The 26,051-nt window shown below is 36.9% G+C and overlaps 1 long non-coding RNA gene across 1 annotated transcript; it reads right to left on the reverse strand.

Moving 5' to 3' along the window:
* On the reverse strand, positions 1-23,854 carry LOC128920494 (uncharacterized). Its single transcript, XR_008470556.1, has 3 exons — positions 23,762-23,854; positions 23,653-23,708; positions 1-276 (listed from the first exon to the last, which is right to left on the reverse strand). It is a non-coding gene; the product is annotated as an uncharacterized LOC128920494 (long non-coding RNA).
* Positions 23,855-26,051: the final 2,197 nt, after the last annotated feature.

Below are 26,051 nucleotides of genomic sequence, written 5' to 3' on the forward strand. Positions count from 1 at the left end.
ATTATGGTAATATTACGATTCTCCAGTATATAAAACTATTTTTAATACTTTTAAAATTTTATTTTATTTTCAAAGTGAATTCCGTAACTGATACAAGCGGCATTCTCCCATCGGGTCATTTTGAATCCAAATTTGGGGTTGCCCCTATGTTGTCACGCTAAAGCCGGCGCATCCCATCTTGATATGTTGCCACTGCTAGATTTGAAGCGACAGCTTGTGTTCTTCTATAAATTGCTCAAAGGTATCACAATCCTTTTTGAACTTCTCACATTAGTGCTGGAAAGAAAATAGTAAATTAATTTACGAAAACCCAAAAAAGAGTTCATTGTAATAATGTTTGATATGCAAAACTGAAACTACACGTCACAACACAATAAAAAATACACAAAAAAATACGAGTAAGAATCAGCATGTTTTGCTGTTTTTATTCGTTTTTATACTCTCGCAACAAATGTTGCTAAAGAGAGTATTATAGTTTTGTTCACATAACGGTTGTTTGTAACACCCAAAACTAAACGAGTTAGATATAGGGTTATATATACCAAAGTGATCAGGGTGAAGAGTGGAGTTCAAATCCGAATGTCTGTCTGTCCGTCCGTCCGTCCGTCCGTCCGTCTGTGCAAACTGTAACTTGAGTAAAAATTAAGATATCTTGATGAAACTTGGCACACTTATTTCTTGGCACCATAGGAAGGTTGCTTTCGAAAATGAGCAAAATCGGACCACTGCCACGCCCACAAAATGGCGAAAACCGCAAACACATAAAGTGCCATAACTAAGCCATAAATAAAGCTATGGAAATAAAATTTGGTATGAAGGATCGCACTATGAAGGGGCCTACTAAGTTTTTTGTATATATCTCGCAAACCAATATACCAAACTTTCTGCAGTCGTTTTTTTAGCCACTTCCTAATACAGTCCAAAAATGAAAGAAATCGGATCATAACCACGCCCACCTCCCATACAAAAGTTAGGTTGAAAATTACTAAAAGTGGGTTAACTCACTAACGAAAAACGTCAGAAACACTAAATTTCACATAAGAAATGGCAGATGGAAGCTGCACTCAGATTTTTTACAAAATGGAAAATGGGCGTGGCGTCGCCCAATTATGGGTCAAAAACCATATCTCAGGAACTACTAGACCGATTTCAATGAAACTTGGTTTGTAATAGTTTCCTTACATCCCAATGATATGTTGTGAAAATAGGCCAAATCGCTTCACAAACACGCCTACTTCCTATATACCAGAACTTTGAAGACAATCTGAATCGTTCACTTTACAATATATAAAGTAAGTACTAGTGGAGATATCGGTGCAGAACTTTGTACAAATACTATGTTAATAGTGTGACAGCCCCATTCTAAAAATCGCCGATATCGGACCATAGGTTTTTAAGGCCCCATATAACGAACACGAGGACCTCGGTGCTTCTAACCTAATATTAGGGTTTTCAACTTTCAATGGACTTAATACAATATATATGACGAATATGTGGGTCAAATTGTGTATTATATAATATAAATAAAGTTAAATAAATACATAAATTGCGAGAGTATAAAATGTTCGGTTACACCCGAACTTAGCCCTTCCTTACTTGTTTTTTTTTTTCTTTTTATAATCAACCCATTCGGCTAAGAACATCACATCAATATCTATTATAAACAAGTAAGGAAGGGCTAAATTCGGTTGTGACCGAACATTTTATACTCTCAGACTTTATTTATTTAATATTATTATTATTATATAATACAGAATTTGACACACATATTCGTTATGTATATGGTATAAAGACCATTGAAACTAATATATATATATATTTGGCTTAGGAACCGCTTTAAGCGATTATAGCCGAATCCACCAGAGCGCGCCACTCATTCCTCCTTTTTGCTTTTTGGCGCCAACTGGAAACACCAAGTGAAGCCAGGTCACTTTGCACTTGGTCTTTCCACCGGAGTGGAGGTCGTCCTCTTCCGCGGCTTCCTCCAGCGGGTACTGCATCGAATACTTTCAGAGCTGGAGCACTTTCATCCATTCGGACAACATGACCTAGCCAGCGTAGCCGTTGTCTTTTTATTTGCTGAACTATGTCAATGTCGTCGTATAAATCGTACAGCTCATCGTTCCATCGTCTGCGGTATTCGCCGTTGCCAATGTTTAGAGGACCATAAATCTTGCGCAAAACCTTTCTCTCGAAAACCCCAAGAGTCGTCTCATCGGATGTTGTCATCGTCCACGCTTCAGCGCCATACATCAGGACGGGAATAATGAGTGACTTATAGAGTTTGATTTTGGTTCGTCGAGAGAGGACTTTACTTTTCTATTGCCTACTCAGTCAAAAGTAGCACCTGTTGGCAAGAGTGATTCTGCGTTGGATTTCAAGGCTGACATTGTTGGTGTTTTTAATGCTGGTTCCCAGATAAACGAAATTATCTACAACTTCAAAGTTATGACTGTCAACAGTGACATGGGAGCCAAGACGCGAGTGCGCTGACTGTTTATTTGATGACAGGAGATATTTCGTCCTCATTCACCACCAGACCCATACGCTTCGCTTCTTTATCTAGTCTGGAAAACGCAGAACAAACGGCGCGGTTGTTGCTTCCGATGATATCAATATCATCGGCATACGCCAGGAGCTGTACACTCTTGTAGAAGATTGTACCCTATCTATTTAGTTCTGCAGCTCGTATTATTTTTTCCAGCAATACTTGGAAACCCTAATATTAAGTTAGAAGCACCGAGGTCCTCATGTTTGATATATGGGGCCTTGAAAATTTATGGTATTTCGGCGATTTTTAGAAAGGGGCTGACACACTATAAATGCAGTATTTATGCAAAGTTCTGTTAAGATATCTTCACTAGTGCTTATTTTACATATTGTAAAGTAAACTAATCAGATCGACTTCAAAGTTCTGATATATAGGAAGTAGGTGTGGTTGTGAACCGATTGCGCCTATTTTCACAACATATCATTTGGATTCTAGGGAAATATTAAAAACCAGGTTTCATTGATATTGGTCGAGTAGTTTCGGAGATATGGTTTTTGACACATAAGTGAAAACATTTTGTATACCAATTTGGGTGGAGCCTTTCTGTACCTTCTTCATAATGAAATTCAAGGTTTCTGGTGTTTTCCCTTACTGAATTAAAACATTTTTAGTAGTTTTCAACATAACCTTTGTATGGGAGGTGGGCGTAGTTATAATACGATATCCTCCATTTTGGGACTGTATAAGGTAGTACCTAAACGAAACGATTCTAGAAGTTGTGTATGATATTTTAGTAGGGGCGGGGCCACGCCCACTTCTCCAAAAAAATTACATCCAAATATGCCCCTTCCTTTGTACCAAATTGTATTTCCATAGCTTTATTTATGGCTTAGTTATGACACTTTATGTGTTTTCGGTTTTCGCCATTTTGTGAGCGTGGCAGTGGTCCGATTTTGCCCATCTTCCTTCATCAGCAACCCATGGTGCCAAGAAACAAGTGTGCCAAGTTCCATCAATATATCTAAATTTTTACTTAAGTTACAGCTTGCACAGACGGACGGACAGACAGACATTCGGATTTGAACTCCACTCTTCACCCTGATCACTTTGGTATATATGTGGAGTCGTAGTATGTTTGATGACAAATAACGAACTCAATAAATAAATTGTATTCAAAGACGGAGTATGTTTGATGACAAACCGAATTTATTCAATACAACTTATAATGTAGTTTAATAATAATTTCAAAATTAATAGATACTTTAGTTGATGGTAAAATATGGTAGACCTTTCCGTTTGGTGACTGGAAAACGACTCTCCGTTCGTACTCGTACGTTCTACAGTCCGATCGTTATTTTCGTCAAGTTCTTATGTTGTTGTTCGTCAGGTTGCAGTGTCGTGTTTGAGTAGGAGTAAGTATTAAAAGTATTAAAAGTTGCGTCCACTTCTAGTCGTCTTATGTACGTCCGTCGATCCCACATTCGGCCCTCCTGACTCAGGATTCGACCCGAATTCTGAACTCCATGGTTTGATATACTCCGCCACTGTCGAGGTTAAATTAGGTCCCTCAACTTCATCGAGTTTTTGTACCGTGTGGTAACTTCTCAATAATTTTATACGGTCCGAAGTATTTTCCCTTCAATTTCAAATTCGAACCAAATTGAGTCCGTTTTATAGCTACTAGGTCGTTGACATTGTAATTAACATTTTCCTCGCGTTTACCTTTATAAATTCGACGATTTTCTTCTTGCATGGCAGAAATGTTATTTTTTGCTATTTGTCGTGCTTCGTTGCGATCGGTTTCAATCGATTCAATCGCTTCCGTTTCCATAATTTCGTCTAATTGTGGTGATTCTGAAAGTCTCATGTCACATCCTGTCAACAGTTTGAACGGTGCTATCTTTGTGCTTCTTGGAGGAGAGTTATTTATGTATTGTTGAACTTTGCCAATAAATTTGTACCAATGGTCTGGGTTTTCTTTCGACAGCTTTGATACATGGGTATTACTATCTTATGCATTCGCTCCACTTGGCCATTTCCTCTTGGTACTCCAGTAGTAATGAGTAAATGCTGGATATGATTTTTCGTACAATAATCCTCAAAAGCGTGTGAGGTAAATGCAGAACCTCTGTCTGTTATGATTCTTGTAGGATTGCCAAACGTGGTTTCTTGCTTCGTCAATCGATCGATCACCGCATCAGTACCAGTATCTTTTGTGGGATAGAGCCACACAAATTTCGAAAATGCATCTACAACTACGAGTATATAATTATATTGCTTTCGCGTCGCCGTAAGAGGTCCAACATGATCTATATGGTATGTCAATAGTGGCTTATCCTCTTTATCTATTGGTGCTAAGAACCCATCTTTTGTTCCGGATTTCGAATTTACAACAATGCATGCAATGCAACTGTTTACAACCTCCGTAACTTTCTTCTCTAGTTGAGGAATGTAAAAATCCTTCTCTATGCAATCCTTAGTTTTCATTACTGAAAAATGCCCTTGACGATGTGCAATCTCAATTATCTCTTTCTCCATCTGTGCTGGCACCACAATCAGCTGCAGATCTGGATCTTTGTACAGAATATCGTTATGAATGTAGAAATCATCGTAGCTTCTATCTTCCAAAATTTTTCGAACCGCTTTCGTCCACATATCTCTTATTTGTGCCTCTTTAAGTCGATGCCTTAATGAATCCTCCATCATCAAACAATAAATCCTGCTAAGAGCGTCTACATGTTTCATTTGCGTCCCTCGTCATAGCCCATCGGGCTACACGTAAAGGTACGTCTCTTTTTTGTAAAGTCATCGTAAAAGCGTTACAGTCAGTGATAATTTTAAACTTGGATCCCAACACATACACACGCCACTTCTTAAGGGCTTCGACTATGGCTAATACTTCCAGCTCATACGAATGATATTTCTGTTCTGCAGGTGTTGTTTTTCTGCTCATGAATTGAACTGGGTGAAACTGTTGATCTTCGGAGTTCTTTTGGAGAAGAATAGCTCCGTAACCGTACATTGATGCGTCTGTATGAATCTCTGTCATTGCTTTGGGATTAAATATTGCTAGAATTGGTGCCTGAGTAAGAGCTGTCTTCAGCTGTTGAAATGAAATTAAGTGTTCGTCACCCATTTTAAACTCTGCGTCTTTCTTTAATATGTCTGATAAAGGTTTTGCGATTAGTGCGAAATTTTTAATAAAACGACGGAAATAAGACATTAACCCCAAGAATCTTTGTAATGCCTTCTTAGTCTGTGGAATTGGAAATTTTTTCACTGCTCTAGTTTTGTCTTCACTCGGTCTAATAGTGCCCTTTTCTATAATATAGCCTAAAAATTGTATTTTCTTCTTAAGAAATTGACATTTCTCCCATTTTATCCTCAGTCCCTTATCAGAAGCTAACTTCAATACTTTTCTTAACTTCTCTAGACCTTCTTCTTCGGTTTTTGCTGGAATTACTAAATCATCCATGTATGCAACGATAGTTCCATCTCGAATAAAATCTTTTAATATCGCGTGAATATATCGGCAGAATACTGCTGGTGAATTACATATGCCAAAAGGTACATATTGAAATTCGTACTGACCATTATGAGTTACAAATGTTGTGTATTTGCGAGAACTCTCCTCTACTGGTACGTGTAGAAAACCATTAGCTAAATCTAACGTCGTAAATATATTTGCTTCCCTAAGCCTTTCGAGTGCGTCGTCAATTAAGGTCATTGGGAAATTGTCCCGTACTATTTTCAAATTTAGCTTACGATAATCACAGCAAAGTCGTTTTGTGCCATTTTTCTTAGACACGAGTACAATAGGCGAAGCGTAGTTCGAGCAACTAGGACGTATTATACCTTCATCTAACCACTGTGTGACTTGCTTATCTATGATTTGTTGCTCCTCATAAGATACCCTACGTGGAGGTTGGTAAACGGGAACTTCATCGGTAAGAATAATTTTCATATTCACTAGTGAGCTTTCATCTTTCTTTGGTATATATTGTTTGATCATTTGGTCTAACGCGTTTGCTGATTTTTTATTAAGGTGAGTTAAATCATAGTCTTGATCATCAATATCAACGTTAAAACAAGAATTTGAAAAAATATTAGTCATTAAACCAGAACTAGAATACGTTTGTACAGTATCATCTTTTACGACTGTCATATTATCATTAACCGACACATTAACTTTTTCTTTAAATTCAACCCCATCTTCACGAACCAACATATCAAAATGATTCAATATTAAATTACCCAGAATCACTTCGTAGCTAATGTCGTTTGTTCCTACTACATGAAACGTCAGGTTAATATTTCTCCGGTCAATTTGAACATCTATATCAAAGCTTCCTATAGTTGATATCTTCGCTGCACCAATACCAAATAACTGCTTTTGTTCCGATGTTAGGTTTATACATCTGTCCAACTTATTAAATGTGTCGCATCTCATTAAACACAGGCTACAACCAGTATCGATCAAGGCGCTTATTTCAACATTACAAATCTGTACCCTCTTAAATTTTAAATTAAATCTTGCAAGTTCGTCAACTGCATTTACACGGCCATGTTCTCGTTCAGTGTTTCCACCTTTTGTTACTTTACACTAAAAAGATCTATGCCCCATCTGCTGACACTTAAAGCATTTGAATTGCTTAGACGGACAATCTCTAGCTATGTGGGAAGGTTCACCACATTTATAACATCTCTTATCGGTTCTTACTGGCAACGAAGAATTATCTTGTTTAACTTTATTGTAAACATCCCCTTTCTTTAAATTTTCTACTTTTGGTTCCTGCTTGATTTTTTCATAAATTACTAACTGTTCTTTAAGTTCCGTCACAGTTTTTGCTTGGTAAAGAATAGCTTTACTAAACTTAGATCCCGGAATACCATCTATAAAATACTCTAACAAACTTTCTTCGTCCAAGCGAATTGATTTGCCTATTTCCATCAACGCATATAAGTATTCACGATACGATCCCCACTGCTTTTTCTGTCTTTTTCCCAACAACTTATGCACATCTGCTGCTGATAACTTGTTTCCGAACTCATTAGTTAGTGCTAATTTTAGAGAATTCCAATCGCGCAACCCAGTTTGACTACCCACGTAAAGTTTTGCAGCACCCCTCAAAAGCTGTTTTGTATAAACGAATTTTTGTACGTCATTCCAATTTACTATTTCAGCATTTTCTTCTACCTGGTTGATCCATTTCTGTATATCGGACCTATCTGTTCCATCAAAAGTTGAAAGACTTTCTTCAATATCTTTCAGTGTGAAATGCGCACAACTTTTCGGTGCAGGTGGCTCAGTTCGTTTTTGGCCAAAATCGCATTCAGAATGATTGGACTGAAAATCGCTTTCTTCATTTTCGTCATCGTCACCGTCGTCAATCAGGCCTAAATGTTGGAGAAGTCTATCCCTCAGTTCATGTTTCCGTCCACTTACTCCTAGTCCCAGTTCTCTCAACTTACTTTTTAAAGTCGTCACTGTCATTTTTAAAATAGCGTCTGCATTGGTTTCGTTGTCCATGTTTATGTTAACAGTAGTACAAATACGTACAAAGTAATTAAAAATAAAATGTAATAAAATATGTGCTTATGATAAAGTATTTAAATTTCAAGTATTTAAATTTTTAAATGCAAGTTACATCAAAATTATATAGTTCTGAATACTTCTTCAATCAATTAAAACGTATTCACGTAATTTCATGAAAAAAATTACTCACAAATACAAATATTATTAATGCAAATTAATTCTTTCACAGGATTCGGTTTTCAATTTAAACGTGCAAATATTTTTTAAGAATTTAGAACAGTTGTATATTCACAAATTTTCATTTCATTTTTCTCAATGCATATGTTTTCAGAATGCTTATATATGCTTGTACTATTTTTCCAATTAGATTTTTAATATTCTTTAACATTCACTTTGTCCTTCTTTTTGTTATATTGCTTAATTTCTACAATAAACTTCTTTACTTTAATCTTCGATTTACACTCTTTGTTTAACTCCTCTTTGGTTTTCTTGTAATTTCACGTATGCTTTTGTTCAACAACTTTACCTTAACTTCTTCTTGTTTCTTTCTTATTAGATTTTCCGTCTTCTCCTTCTATAACTTCTTTTCGTCTTCGTTTGGTTTTCTGTCTTACTTCTCGTGCATTAGTTTCTTTACTTCGTCTCTTGGCTTGCTTCTTACTTCTCCCTCTTCAACTTCGTTTCGTCTTCATTCAGTTTCTACTCCTCTTTTTTCAGCAGAATTTCAAGTTGCAACGGCTATGCTGTCGCTGTTGACGTATACTGCTCTGCTTGTGCGAACTTTCAACTGCTACTTATGACGCTACGGTCCTCTGCTTGTTATTCTTAACTGCGACGCTCTGCTACAGTCACTACGTTCACTTTCGCACTTCCAATGTTTGATGCTGCTGCCCATAGAAGATTCTCGAAAAAATATTTTCTTACGCCGGCTATTTCCACGGGCTTTTTCCGGTTGGCGAAAATTTATTCCGATATGAGCCCCCAAATGTGGAGTCGTAGTATGTTTGATGACAAATAACGAACTCAATAAATAAATTGTATTCAAAGACGGAGTATGTTTGATGACAAACCGAATTTATTCAATACAACTTATAATGTAGTTTAATAATAAATTAAAATTAATAGATACTTTAGTTGATGGTAAAATATGGTAGACCTTTCCGTTTGGTGACTGGAAAACGACTCTCCGTTCGTACTCGTACGTTCTACAGTCCGAGCGTTATTTTCGTCAAGTTCTTATGTTGTTCTTCGTCAGGTTGCAGTGTCGTGTTTGAGTAGGAGTAAGTATTAAAAGTATTAAAAGTTGCGTCCACTTCTAGTCGTCTTATGTTCGTCTGTCGATCCCACATATATAACCCTAGATCTAACTCGGTTAGTTTTGGGTGTTACAAACAACCGTTATAAATATAAACAAACCTATAATGCTCTCTTAGCAACTTTTTGCGAGAGTATAAAAATAATTGAAGAAATTAAAGCCTACAAGTGTGATATCAATTCTAGTCATCAGTCATAGGACCTAGCCTAGCTTATTTTTTTAACATAAAGAATAAAAGTCGGAAACTTATCAGCCACCTCTCGTACTCGTGGCAGATTAAGGACCAAAGAAGTGGGAACTGGTAAAAAAGTCCCGATATGTATACATATGTTACGTGTTAACGAATTCAATCGTGGCCGACGCTCGCTCAAAGACGAATTATTAAATATTGATGCGATATCTTTAAATTTAATTTATTTGTACAGAGCTTTTTTGTACGGATTTTATTTGTGAATTTCATTCGATGCGTAACATATAAATATGTGCGTGAAAAATTTTAATTCACATTTAACATTCCATCAGCCATCATCAGCTACTCTCTAGTGCGATATGTCAAAGCGAATGTTTTGTAGAATCGAAAATATGGTGATATATCAATTTTGCTATTGTATATGTGCCTGAAAAGAAAATTAAAAAAAAATTTGGTCAAATAAAGAAGAAATAAAGAAAAAATTTAAGAAACAACAATAACAAAATGTGCACGAAAAAAGTACAACACATAGAGGCAGAACAGTGTAGTGGGTGGAAATGGAAATGTGTGTGTTGTAAAAAGTAGTCAATATATTTAGAATGCTTTTTCATTATTTGTTTATCTTTCAATACCGGTTGGTGCGGTAGAGCACTGTGTTAAAAGCATTTAATTGCAGAAATGTGTCATTACTTGAGGGAGATCAGAATCAAAGGTATTTACGTATTGTAACTAACAAAAAAGTTGAAAGGAATTATAATCGAAATCTTCAGATAAATTATTTTAATTTGATTATAGCAAAAAAAGTTTTAAATATGAATTTTTTGCTCAAAACACATCATTACATAACAAGTAAGGAAAGGCTAAGTTCGGGTGTAACCGAACATTTTATACTCTCACAATTTATTGAAGAAATTTTATTAAGATAACTCACAAATAAATTCGGCATAAAGTTTAATAGAATAACGAAAATCGTCCTATATAGTGTATGAGGGCTGCGGAAATTCCTGAACCGATTTCATTCATTTTCACCAGCAAGGTACACTATATCCAAGACTATACACTCACTTAATTTCGCTAAGATATCTCACATATTAATCAATACATATATGCAGATTGGAGGCCAACGAATTTTTGAAAAACCTATAATTAGGTATAGGTTGTGATGTTGTGACCCGATTTTAATAATTTTTGGAACAGAGACACACTATTGGAAGAAAACAATTTCCTCTGAATTACATTAAATTAGCTGAGAGATTTACCCATATGTTCGGTTAAAATTTAACCTTTGGCGCTGAGTTCAACATGTTCGATATCTGGGGCCTTGAAAAGTTATAGTCCGTTTTCGACAATCTTTTCACAAGTGAGGCCACAGATCATATACTGTATTTGTGTAAAGTTTTATTTCGTTATCATCATTGGTTCCTAATGTATATATTATAAAGTGAAGGATTTAGATGGAATTCAAAAGTGAGTTATAAAGAAAGTAGTCGTGGTTGTGAACCGATTTCAGCCATTTTCCACACATGTCATCAGGGTGTCAATAAAATATTATATACCGAATTTCATTGAAATCTGTCAAGTAGTTCCTGAGATACGGTTTTTGACCCATAAGTGGGCGATGCCACGCCCATTTTCCATTTTGTAAAAAAAATCTCAGTGCAGCTTCCTTCTGCCATTTCTTATGTAAAATTTGGTGTTTCTGACGTTTCTCGTTAGTGAGTTAACGCACTTTTAGTCATTTTCAACCTAACCTTTGTATGGGAGGTAGGCGTGGTTATTATCCGATTTCTTTCATTTTTGGACTGTATAAGGAAACGGGTAAAAGAAATGACTGCAGAAAGTTTGGTTTATATAGCTTTATTGGTTTAGAAGATATATACAAAAAACATATTTGGGGGCATGGTCACGCCCACTTTTCCAAAAAAATTACATCCAAATGTGCCCCTCCCTATTGCGATCCTATGTTCCAAATTTTATTTTCATAACTTTATTTATGACTTAGTTATAGGTCTCTATGTGTTTTTGGTTATCGACATTTTGTGGGCGTGGCAGTGGTCCGATTCCGCCCATCTTCGAACTTTACCTTCTTATGGTGCCAAGGAACACGTGTTCCAAGTTTCATTAAGATATCTCAATTTTTACTCAAGTTACAGCTTGCACGGACGGACAGACGGACAGACGGACGGACGGACAGACAGACACTCGGATTTGAACTCCACTCTTCACCCTGATCGCTTTGGTATATATAACCCTATATCTAACTCGTTTAGTTTTGGGTGTTACAAACAACCGTTATGTGGACAAAACTATAATACTCTCTTTAGCAACTTTTGTAGCGAGAGTATAATTACTAAAAGTGGGTTAACTCATTAACAAAAAACGTCAGAAACACTAAATTTCACATAAGAAATGGCAGATAGAAGCTGCACTCAGAGTTTTTTACAAAACGGAAAATGGGCGTGGCGTCGCCCAGTTATGGGTCAAAAACCATATCTCAGGAACTACTCGACCGATTTCAATGAAACTTGTTTGTAATAGTTTCCTTACATCCCAATGATATGTTGTGTAAATAGGCCAAATCGCTTCACAAGCACGCCTACTTCCTATATACCAGAACTTTGAAGATGATCTGAATCGTTTACTTTACAATATATAAAGTAAGCACTAGTGAAGATATCGGTGCAAAACTTTGCACAAATATTGTATTTATAGTGTGGCAGCCCATTTCTAAAAATCGCCGAAATCGGACCATAGGTTTTCAAGGCCCCTAATATCGAACATGAGGACCTCGGTGCTTCTAACCTAATATTAGGGTTTCCAACTTTCAATGGACTTTATACAATATATATGACGAATATGTGTGTCAAATTGTGTATTATATAATATTAATTAAGTTAAATAAATAAATTGCGAGAGTTTAAAACGTTCGGTTACACCCCAAACTTAGCCCTTCCTTACTTGTTATATTATAGATATTTAAAATAATTTTCTAGATTTTGGGTGAAAATTTCAAAGCGATATCTCAACGGGAAGTATTTATGACCGTACCTTCATTCAAGCCGAAAACTGTGCATACGTGGGCGATGACACGCATATTTTTCATTTTGTAAAAAAATCTGAGTGCAGCTTCATTCCGCTATTTCTTCTGTAAAATTTAGTGTTTCTGACATTTTCCGTTAGTGAGTTAACGCACTTTTAGTAATTTTCAACCTAACCTTTCCATGGGGGGTGGGCGTGGTTATTATCCAATGTCTTTAATTTTTAGACTGTATTAGGAAGTGGCGAAATGAAACGACTGCAGAAAGTTTGGTTTATATAGCTTCATTGGTTTGCGAAATATATATATTGATATATTTGTTAGTTCTTGTGCTCGTGCAGAATGTGAACAAAGCGAAGGTTTCCACTATTACTCTGGTAGTAGAACCAGCGGCAACGATAATTGTGTAAACAAATTTGTCAACGCATAGGCGGAGTGATCAGTGATCGGTGAGCCAATTCCATAAACTTCTTTACAATATTCAACACTTTTTGCTGTACCTGCAAGTGTAGTAGCGTAATTTCGGTACTAAAGTTTCAAAACAAGGCACCAAACCGCAGCATGTACGCCTTTTCTGTGTGTCAGCCACTGACGATCAGTGGCTGGAAGGAATGTTAATGGAATATGTAGATTTGCCCAAACGTACGCAAAGGCACCCATATGGCCACACTGATCATAATCTATAAATCTATAAAACCGAAATCGCAGTAATAAATAAAGCTCTGGAAATTTTACTAAATCCGAGCAATAATATATGGCTCAAATAGGTGATCTGGCAATCCAATACGCTTCATACCTTGAGCAGAACAAAATATCAATCTACAAGTATGTATACAAATGCATGTTGCAACCAACAGGCCTGTAAAACTATTCGAAATAATACTGCTGGTGCAACTGGCGTTATGCAAAATTAATATAATTGAAGAGCAGTATACCAACTACTAAACCAAAATAGCAACCAAATGTGTAATTGCAACATAGTATGTAAATATGTAATTTTGTGTGGGTATAGATTGTATGAGGGTATACATTGGGTATACGTGCATTGAAATTCAATACTATCTTTCCCATTTTCATTTGCACTCTTTGAGTGATTGAAATGTTGTATGAAGGTTTCCATTCTTGCATGTATGTGTGTGGATAAAGCTGCAACAGTAAGGTTTCACTTTAACGGAAATAAAGGTGGCCATAATGGGATGGTTCTTACGGATTAGAAAAATTGCCTGAAAATGTCTTAAATCCACAATTTTCTAATCACCCATACAAACAATTTGTGTCGTTAGTCTCGAAAAAAGTCGAGAAGGGCCAAACCGATCTGGCTAATTTTAGTTTTGAAATATTTATGAAAGGCCAGGGAAGAATTAGAAAGTAAGTATATATCGAAAAATTGTGAGGAAGATAACAAGAAGATTATTTTATTTGAATTGACAAAAAAATTATAAAAAAAATAATAATAATAATATTTTGAAAGTTGTCATTGTTGCTTTGTTAAAATATTTTTATCATTGTTCAATTGTATAAGGCTGTGTCGATAGCCCAAAACAATTTGTAAAAAGTAGGGAAAGGCAACCGAACATTTTATACTATCGCAATTTATTGATGTAATTTTATTACACACAATTTGAAATAAAGTCCAATAGAATAACGAAAATCAGCATATATAGTACATGAGGGTTGAGGTAATTCCTGAACCGATTTCACTCATTTTCAACGCCCAGTTATAATGGGGCAACCATTATCTTACTAAAGATAACCAGAGGGGCGGAAATCAATATATTGGGTACATGAGACTAGGCCATTCTGGACCAATTTTATATATTATTTAATACAACATCGCATTACGTTCACGAAAACAAGGCCACTTCATTTCTTTAAAATTCCTTTATTATGTATTTTATTAAATTTTAATCTTCATCCCCAGGGAATACTATTATTGGGGAGAAAAGGAAGGGAAAACCCGCCTTTTTTCAAATAAGTATTCGGAATTCAAGTGAACAAAACTATTATAATATGAGCTGACACTAACTCTGACAGTCTTCGTTGAAACCATCTGAACTATTTGAGTCCATTACAAGCGCATTTTATTTATGTGCGCTGTCGTTTTCGATAAAAGGTCGCATTTAAAGTATTCCGAATCTACCCTAATTTAGCTAGCCATCATTAAAATACACAATGAAACCCCCATTAAGATTATATGATTATAATGTGTCAAAGCTGTAAATTTAATTATGCACACGAATAACTGGTAAAAGTTTTAAAAGCAAGCGAAGTAACAAAAAACAACCTAAATAGCAGCATTGGTCGCTTGGCTATTTGTTGTTTTACGAGACACGCGCCATATTGTTGTATTGGTAGTTTGAGTTAGACAGCTCCCCAACAACATTACTTAAGCAAGGCGAGTTAGGAACTGGTAAGATGTTTCGCCAATAAAATAAAATACGTATATAGCAGAATGCCCGGATTAAATTAATCAAGCCACTTGTTGGTGTAATTTTAAAACTAAATTAAATTATGTAAACGTTTCAAATCAAATGGATTCAATTAATAGTGTCGTCATTTTATAGAAATTCTGCGAACTTCCCAGCCTTTATTGTGTTAAAATTTCTATTGTTTGTAAAATAATCGATTTTAGATAAAAAACATATCAAATGTCAATATATTTGAAAGCTAGGCGTTGCTTTATAAAATTGGTCTGTAATTTGGTGCTTCAAACATAAATAGCAATTGAAAACACTACTTTGTGTCCCTCCTTCCCATAAAAGTGCGAAGTTCACAAAAATTTCCAAAAGTCCTATTTTCTCATCTACAGTCTGCTCAGCGACAGAACTGTCTTTGCAGAGTGGGGGAGTACCTCTCACCGAAAGTGGTTTTATGGTTGTATGAGACCATTATTAAACCTATAATGCTGTATGGCGTTGTCGTCTGGTGGAGGGCACTCGAGAAAGTCATACTAGCTAAACAGCTGGAACGTGTCCAAAGAGCGGCTCTCATTGGAATCAGCGGAGCGCTAAGAACAACACCAACTATGGCTCTGAATGCTATCTTACGCGTCGCACCTGTGGATATCGCCGGTAGATGCACTGCGGCAAAGGTCGCTGTCAGACTCAGAGACGCTGGGTACATGATCGGTCCCAAGCAAGGGCATTCTGAAATTCTCCGTCGGTTCGATTGCACCCCGGACTACTTTGACCACTGCACCGCGGAACCGTCCCCGAGAGGCTTCTTCTCTGCACATGTACCCACGAGGGATATGTGGTAAGGAGGAAGTCAATGGAGGAGAAGTGCAGTCAGCTTTTTCACGGATGGATCGAGGCTAAGGGGAAAGGTGGGTGGGGGAGTTTTCTGCAGAAAGCTCTCTATCAATACCAGCTTTAGGCTACCTGACTACTGTTGTGTCTTCCAAGCAGAGGTCGCTGCGATTAAAGTGGCAGTGGACGCACTGCTCCGTATGGTGACCTCTTTTAGAGAGGTATGTATTCACTCCGATAGCAGGGCGGCAATACTGGCATTGGATTCGATGACGGTACGCTCTATGCTAGTTAAGGAGTGCCTTAAATCCTTATCAATAGCTTCTAGCTATTTTGAGATCCGACTAGTGTGGGTACCCGGACACCGCGGGATCGTTGGTAACTTTATAGCGGACAAGCTTGCAAGGGAGGGTACCCTAGCTACATTGACGTCGGAATGGGAGCGTATTGGTAGTCCATGGTCCACCTGCGCAAGAGCGCTGGACATGCAGACTACGCATGAGCTCGTCAAACGTTGGTCAACTACCAGTACTTGTGCAGTGGCGAGGTCCTTTTGGCCCTCTGTGGAACGTAAGCGGTCCTTTCAAGTGCTTTCTCTGGACAGGGTCCATCTTAGCGTCATCATGGGTGTACTTACTGGACATTGTCCAATGGGTACCCATGCGGTGAGACTTGGGATCGTGACAGATGCAAGTTGCCAAAGCTGTATGGAGGAAGGCGAGATGGAATCATCGAAGCATTTCCTTCTTCATTGTCCAGCTTTTGCCAGACTGAGGTTGAAACACCTCGGAAGGCCGTTTTTCGGCGATCCTAGCGAGTTGGCTAGAATCGATATTAGCCGTCTTAAGAAATTTGTATCGGATTCCAAGCGTTTTGCTGAATCCTAAAGGTCTTTGATCCACAGGGAGTTTTATTGGTACCACAATGGACAGCGCCAAGGCTGTCTAAGTGAGATCTTCTGTTTTTACAGAGATCTGCCTACTAACCTAACCTAACCTAACCTAACCTATTTTAGAGGAATTTAAATCTTCGCAAAAAAGGTAAATGACTTAAAAAGTGCAAACAAAGACTTTTACAGCCGGAATACGTCTGTGAGTGTGTGTGCATTTGCAGTTACAAGATGATAAATTATAGATAACATTTGTAGCACTCAAAAAGATTTTATTTGAAGATGAAAGATATTAACGTTGAATCCGTGATTGCTGATGCTTATTCTAGTAAATCGAAGAAACGGGACGACAATTATACTCAAACCACCTATATTTTCGCGTTCTTTCTTTGTCAGCATTTTTTCCGTTATCATATTTTTGCTCGTTTTTGGCTGGTTGCTTTCAAATGTTTGCTTATAATCCTTTTACTCGTTTGCATTTGCTTTCCCTTACTGTCGCTGAGGTTACAAACATAGTTGTAGCGCTTCGCAACGTCTTAGGCAGTTTGTTTTGGCTCTTGAAAATCTCCCTGCTACTGGTAAGCTCACTTTATTGTCCTAACAGCTATGTATGTATGTGGACGCTAACGTCAGCACAGTTGCTTTAGAACGCTCTCTTGACGTTGCTTTGGTTACGTGTCTATTGGATTGGAAAAATTCCCACGTATGTTAACGGCTATGGTGTGCCGATGTGTAAGAATGGCTGGTGGCAGAAAATTGATATGAAGGCTCAGCACACACATTTGCAGGAGACATTGCTACAAACCGCAATAGATTCATGTACATCCTTTACAAATATGACGTGCAATTCCAGTGTAAGTCGTAAGCCTATGCCCACATACTCATACAAACACATAAAAAAGTCGGATGCACCTGTAACTCTAACTCCTATTCAACAAATGGCCTAATGGCGCAGAAGCAAACAGGAAATTGCTAGGAACAAACTCAATAAAGCCGCAACAGCGCAACTTGCAACACTCATTGAAGCACGCAAAGTATTTCAAAGAGTCAATATTTGTAGAAAATCCACCGACATCGACTTTATTCGGTCCGATAAGATGCCATCAACTCAGAATTGTATTCAAAATAAATTTTTAACTAGTGAATTCAAGTATTCAACCTTAATCTGAAAGGAATCTACAGAAGAGGATTACAATTTTGAAATAAGGAAGATGTAATTATTGTTACGGTTGAGAAATTTTCAAGGCATTTGAAACAGTAAAAAACCTGCTCAACGCGCTTTCTGTGCTTTCCCGTTCCAACGACTTCTCGCTTCCTATAACTCATTTGTTCCCTACTCTTTATTTGGTTCGTTGGAAGTGTAGGGGTTGGCAGATTGCATTGACATCGACGTTGGTGATGCTGATGAAGATGTCAATGGTGAAGTTGCTGTTGAATAAGGGCATCAAGTAAAAATATACAAGAAAATATTGTGCGGGAGTCAATTGTGACAACACCGATGGTAATGTAATGATGCACAGCCCATTGAGTTTATGTTTGTAACACTTATTGAATGTTGATACTATGAAGCCAGGAATGTAGGAACTTAGATGCAGGTAACACTTGCAGATCGAGTATGTGTAGTTGCTTTACTTAATAGACACTGATACATGTAATTAATACTGTGGTAATGGTAATACAGTTGTAAAAACTGTTAGTAGTCCGTTTTGTCTGGAAATATTTATGCATTTTAATCCGAGCTTTATCATCGATTTGAAATATTCGAAAACTGCATTTTCTAAATGCCACCGAACAAGATATCTGTCTATATAATTTCCTTAGCGAAATTTTTTTATAATAAAATATTTTACTTTTAATGGTAGCGTAGTTTTTTTTTGTTTTGTGATTCGAAATTCGAGCTCGTGGGTATACACTTAAAGAAATTCACAAAACCGTAAAAACCATTTTTCTTCAACTTCAAAAAATGAGTCATATGAGTGGAAGATTTTACCGATTTTTGGCAATAAGGTACAATATTATAAGGAAAAGATTCTCTCGGGCTTCATATAAAACTAGCAGACCACTCCGGCTTCGCACGGGCTTAAACAAACATTTCAAAAGTTATAAGTTTTAACACACTTATACACACTCTCCATACATATGTATGTATGTACTTTGTCTTGTGTGGGTTCATTTTAAAAAAGTAAAATGAAGAAAATTCGAACATACAATTATATTTTATTTGCAATAAGCTAAAACTTGATTACGACCTCTAGTCTTTTGTGTCCGTTTTGTCTCTGATTATAAAGGCGTTGGGAAAGCTCAGGGTTCGATGGCCTAGTGCGAGCTTGTATATTTCTAATATTTTGTTCTGCCGCTGCACACGCTCCGTACTCGACTCTCAAGCGCGTACTTGGCAGGTTTTGAAATTTTGTTCAGTAAGCAGCTGTGAGCACTCGTTACTCGACACTTTGGCACGCGATTGCGATGCGAAGAGAGTAACTTGCAGGACGAATTTCAGTTTCAGATTAAGATTCTCCATCACGGAGTCTTTTTGATACCCTCACCTGGAAACTATTTCCAGAACGTTGACATTTTAGCAATAAATATAGCCTATTTTACTCTGGGTGAATGTAGCTTTGTGAAAAAGTTGAAGAGTTGTAGTCCGAATTCAAGAGTGCTTGAGTGAGTTAGTGTTTTCGCACCATGCTTCGAGGTGATGGTTATAAAGAGAAGTGTTGCCAGCAAAAGAGGATAATTTATGAGTTTTCGAGATATATACAAAGATACATACTTACTGTGTTAAATGACCATCTTTTTCATGTTGGAAGAATTAAAACAGTTTATGAGAATAAAATTGGGAATATTAAAAAAGGAAAATTCTAAACGTGCTTACTGTGAATAACGGGGATATCGGTAAATTTTAAAGTATTAAAGACTATATACAATATACATATATTATACTTTCAAAATCTATTAATTAAAACTTGAACAGTACTCATTAATCATATTCCTCTATTACACATAGCTGCCCATAATATGTCCATTGAAGTAAAAAATTGAAATAGTTAGCATATGTTGACTTACTACCCATTTTGGTGGTCTTCCCTACTTTACTATCAAACTGAGATTTATATTATATTATAATAGTCTAACTATCAATTATATTAATTTTCACAAAAGTTCTATTTCTAACTGCTGGATAATAAAAATTTAAATAGAGGCTAATCGATAATTAAGAAACATTTACAAATATATCCGTAATTGTTACCAAACAAATCAGACAATTTATTATTTAGATTAAGAGCAACCAGTTGATATTTTTAAGCTTAATAGTAGCGTCAGCTTATTATTTTTTTATGCACACATAATTAGCTGTATTTACGAATTACTGTATTACAATACTTCAAGTTAAACATATGGCAATAATGCAAATTAATAAATAATATCGATTAACCAAAGCTTAAAATGGTTACACCGTTATATAAATATTAAATTTGCGAGTTTTTGTATTGGTAGGTGCATACTAGGGTGGTTCGTCCGTTTCAAAAATTAAAAACGAAATTAAGGGCGTTTTGAAATATCATATTACCCAATAGTACTCATTAATAATGATTAAACTTAAAAAGTTTTCTTTACGATCCAAGAAGTCGGAAAGCACACAAGTATGCAACAAAAGGAGAAACCTGAATCTAATCGCTATTCCCTTATTAAAATGGGATGCCTTAGAAAACCATTTTCAATTTATTTACCAATTATGTGCCAACCTAATGTTGTGTTTCCATATTTGCTACTACCATGCAACCGCAAATGCATACATTTCAATTATCAACTTCAATGTTAATTGTATTCCGGCAGCCTGGAGCCATATCATAACTATATTTGATCACTGGATGATTAAATGAAGTTTTCCACTTTTTAAGGCATGCTCTTTGGAAGGCATGCTATTGATGGCTCTACGGAAGACGCTAGTTATTAGTTAAAAGTACATATAAAGCCTGCAAAAAGATAGATAATACAAAGCAGATCAGTGGGATATCCTAAATATATTTAAATTGTCGTGGAGAGCGAATATCCATTTTAGATTGACTACACATAACGGTAAAAGGTTGTTCACAGCCTCTTCACTCATTCGCTTCAGCGTCCCGTCTACTACATTTATAATGTAGTATTTAATTCATTTATACGCTTTCTTCATTATTTTCTTAACGCTTTAAAACAAAAATGTTTTAATGATTTCGTTCACATATTGGTTGCCTCTAAGATCTTATATATAAGGGAATCACAATTTTATACCAGATTACATTTGTTTAGATGCTAAAATTAAAATTTCATTTGGTCCTTATCAAATTAAAATAAAAAAACAAGTAAGGAAGGGCTAAGTTCGGATGCAACCGAACATTTTATACTCTCGGAATTTATCGATGTAATTTTATTAATATAACAATACTGACCCATATATTCATAAAGAAGAATATAATAACGGAAATCCTCATATATGGTATAAGAGGGCTGATGTAATTCCTGAACCGATTGCACTAATTTTTCCCACCAAGCTACACTATATCGAAGACTGTACGATTAATTATAATTAATTTATATTACCTATAATTAGGTATATGGGATCTGGGGAAGTTATGACCCGACTTTAACCTTTTTTGGTGCAGAGACAAACTGTTATAAGAAAAAAATTCAAAAGGAATGAATTACATTAAAATATCTGAGAGATTTACCCATATTTTCGGTGAAAAATTACCCTTGGCACTCAGTTATTTATATTCGATATCCGTGGCTTTGAAAAGTTTTAGTCCGATGTCAACAATTTTTTCACAAGTGATGCCACAGATCATATACAGTATTTTTGTAAAGTTTTATTTCGCTATCTTCATTGGTTCCTTATGTATACATTATAAAGTGAAGGAATAAGATGGAATTCAAAATTGAGTTATATGGGAAGTCGTGGTTGTGAACCGATTTCATTCATTTTCCGCACATGTCATCAGGGTGTCAAGAAAATATTAGAAACGGAATTTCATTGAAATCTGTCGAGCAGTTCCTGAGATATGGTTTTTGACTCATAAGTGGACGATGACACGCCCATTTTCCATTTTGTAAAAAAATCTGAGTGCAGCTTCTTTCTGCTATTTCTTCTGTAAAATTAAGTATTTCTGACGTTTTTCGTTAGTGAGTTAACCCACTTTTAGTAATTCTCAACCTAACCTTTGTATGGGAGGTGGAACGTAAGAGAACCGACTGCAGAAAGTTTGATTTATATAGCTTTATTGGTTAGCGAGATATATAGAAATAACCGATTTGGGGGCGGGGCCAAGCTCATTTCCCAAAAAAATTACATCCAAATATTAACAATTTATGTTTTTTCAGTTTTCGTCATTTTGTGGGCGTGGCAGTGGTCCGATTTTGCCCATTTTCAACCCTCTCACGGTCCCAAGGAACATGTGTTCCAAGTTTCATTAAGATATCTCAATTCTTACTCAAGCTATCCGTTGCACGGACGGACGGACGTACGGACAGACATACATTCGGATTTTGACTCGTCTCGTCACTCTGATCATTTCTATATATATAACCCTATACTAAATCGTTTGGTTTTATGACTGACAAACAACCGTTATGTGAACAAAACTATAAAATAGAAACAGTCGCTTAGAAAATCACACTACGGGACTGCTTTTGTTTTGTGCAATACTGTTTGTTTGTATACGAGTATGAATGTGTATTTGTGTGTATAAATGTCTTTGCAGGTACAAAAGAAGGAAAGAAGGTAAAAATAGTGTACCAAATAAGCCATATAAGATGCAAAACAAAAACAGTAAGAAAATGCCTTACAAAAACACGCATAAAAAGTTCCAATCATTTAAGACTTACCCACTCCACTATAAAATTATTTTACTTCTGTTCCACCTACAAAGTCAGGCACAGCTCTCAAATCTTTATAGAAGAGTGTAAAAACAGGGGCGTAGGAAACAGAAAGGCCTGCTAATTTTTAGCTTATAAAGGCTGGTTTGCATGTAAGCGTCAGCTGAACTGAGAGTACACAAATGCATTTTACACCAAAATCACATAAATCCTACTCGCGCATTTTGATTTTTGTTTCGTTTTGTATTTGCACACATATAGTACATTAGGGTGGCCCTTAGTTGTATGGAGGATAAAAAAAGTTTCTGGATTCTCGATCGCACCCCCTAGAAATATGCGAATAGCCCAAAAACTAGTATATACAAAGTTTTAGGTCAATCAAAAAAGATTTAGAGGTTGCGCAAGGAGCTTGAAATCCTGAAAAATAAAGAATTTTTGTCATTTTTATGCCCTGTGGCTGTCGGCAGGCAATATTATTATGTTCGTGTGTGTTTGTTAGCTTGTTTGGCGTATTTGTTTTTATCATTAATTATGCGTAACATGTGACTTCGCAGCAACGACCGACTAACCGAGATATGGCTGCGTTACTAACAACATTTGCCGACAATTAACTTTGTGCGCATAAATTCACAAACACATAAGTGAAAAGTAAGCTATTTCACAACCACACACATGCAATTAGCGGTTGGCTTTTTCCATTATTTTTTCTTTTATATATTTTAGTCTATCACGTGTACAGTTTCACCTGCGTTTACCGGTTACCAGATTATATTCTGTTACAATGCAAGTAAGCATCAGATTGATGCTCACAAGGCAGATGCAGACATTCCTTAGCAGCACATTGAGTGCCGGCGTGTGAGTTTATGTTTTTGTTATTTTTATTTTGCTGACAGTGGAAAATGTCACAACAAATGCAAAATATGTCACAAGCAATTAGTAACTCTTTAGCTTACAGTGAAGCGACTAGCGACCTATTCGCCTGTCACATTGGCAAGCTGACAGCAAAGACAGCAAATTAAATATTTTTATTGCACATTTGTAGTATATTTTTAATATGTATTTTTTATAAATTTTGGATTTTCTATTTTACCAGTTTCACCACAGCATTCTGAAAAAGTTTCTCAACTTCGGGTACCGCAGCATATCCTGAAAATATATGTATACACAAACACACTCCAAAATGAACTATAAACACATACATATACGCCACTGTAGTAGGTGTTGTTGTGTTTAAATGTATCCTTTGTATTTCCTTCCTATTAAGTTACTAGCTGTGTTGACTGCGCGACGGTTACTGAATGACGCAGTGGTCTATCTCGTCGCTACAAAAATATTGCTGTTAGAGCACAATTGTGGTGAATTTCTATTGAGATTGCTCTGAGAGAAAACTCGTGAGCGCGTAAAGGATGATTTGAAACAGCTGAGTATAAAGCATATTAATTACGATTTTTATTGTTGAATAGTGAAATGTGGAGAGCGAGAGTGATGAAAAGAGCAGCCTTAACTGATAAGGAAGCTTCACATATAAAAATCCACCTGCATCTTATTTCTTTAAATTTTTATATTTATTTTACTTTGCTTGCATATATTGTGTTTATATTTAGTAGTATATGTACAATAAGTACAATAACAATAACAAGTACATAACAAAGCATCTCTTAATATATATATATACATTTGGCGTAGGAACCGCTTTAAGCGATTATAGCCGAATCCACCAGAGCGCGCCACTCATTCCTCCTTTTTGCTTTTTGGCGCCAACTGGAAACACCAAGTGAAGCCAGGTCACTTTGCACTTGGTCTTTCTACCGGAGTGGAGGTCGTCCTCTTCCGCGGCTTCCTCCAGCGGGTACTGCATCGAATACTTTCAGAACTGGAGTGTTTTCGTCCATTCGGACAACATGACCTAGCCAGCGTAGCGGTTGTCTTTTTATTTGCTGAACTATGTCAATGTCGTCTTATAACTCATACAGCTCATCGTTCCATCGTCTGCGGTATTCGCCGTTGCCAATGTTCTGAGGACCATAAATCTTACGCAAAACCTTTCTATCGAAAACCCCAAGAGTCGTCTCATCGGATGTTGTCATCGTCCACGCTTCAGCGCCATACATCAGGACGGAAATAAAGAGCGACATTTAGGGTTTGATTTTATTCGTCGAGAGAGTACTTTACTTTTCAATTGCCTACTCAGTCCACAGTAGCGATTCTGCGTTGGATTTCACGGCTGACATTGTTGGTGTTGTTAATGCTGGTTCCCAGATAAACGAAATTATCTACAATTTCAAAGTTATGACTCTCAACAGTGACGTGGGAGCCAAGACGCGAGTGCGCTGACTGTTTGTTTGATGAAAGGAGATATTCCGTCTTGTCCTCATTCACCACCAGACCCATACGCTTCGCTTCTTTATCTAGTCTGGAAAACGCATAACAAACGGCGCGGTTGTTGCTTATGATGATATCTCTATTTAGCTCTGCAGCTCGTATTATTTTTTCCAACAACAGGTCCTTCCCGATCCTGATGGAGCTTTTGGTGTTGCTCAACGTCAGCTTACATAGCCGTATTAGTTTTGCGGGGATACCAAATTCAGACATCGCTGCATAAAGGCAGCTCCTTTTCGTGCTATCGAAGGCAGCTTTAAAATCGATAAAAAGATGGTGTGTATCGATTCTTCTCTCTCGGGTCTTTTCCAAGATTTGGCGGATGATGAATATCTGGTCCATTGTAGATTTGCCAGGTCTAAAGCCACACTGATAAGGTCCAATCAGTTCGTTGACGGTGGGCTTTAGTCTTTCACACAATACGCTCGACAAATCTTATATGCGATATTGAGGAGACTTATACCACGGTAGTTGGCGCAGATTGTGGGGTCTCTCTTCTTATGGATTGGGCAGAGCACACTAAGATTCCAATCGTCAGGCATGCTTTCTTCCGACCATATTCTACAAAGAAGCTGATGCATGCACCTTATCAGTTCTTCATCGCCGTATTTGAATAGCTCGGCCAGTAATCCATCGGCCCCCGCCGCTTTGTTGTTCTTCAAGCGGGTAATTGCTATTCGAATTTCTTCATGGTCGGATAATGGAACATCTATTCCATCGTCATCGATTGGGGAATTGGGTTCGCCATCTCCTGGTGTTGTACTTTCACTGCCATTGAGCAGGTCGGAGAAGTGTTCCCTCCATAATCCCAGTATGCTCTGGACATCCGTTAACAGATTACCTCCTCGGTCCCTACATGATAATGCTCCGGTCTTGAAACCTTCTGTAAATCGCCTCATCTTTTCATAAAATTTTCGAGCATTACCCATGTCGGCCAGCTTTTCAAGCTTTTCATACTCACGCATTTCGGCCTCTTTCTTTTTACGTCTGCAAATGCGTCTCGCTTCCCTCTTCAGTTCTCGATATCTATCACACCCCGAATGTGTTGTGGTCGATCGCAACGTAGCGAGGTAGGAAGTCTGTTTTCTCTCCACTGCGGAACGACAATTC

Source organism: Zeugodacus cucurbitae, chromosome 3, assembly GCF_028554725.1.
Source record: "Zeugodacus cucurbitae isolate PBARC_wt_2022May chromosome 3, idZeuCucr1.2, whole genome shotgun sequence".
NCBI lineage: Eukaryota > Metazoa > Arthropoda > Insecta > Diptera > Tephritidae > Zeugodacus > Zeugodacus cucurbitae.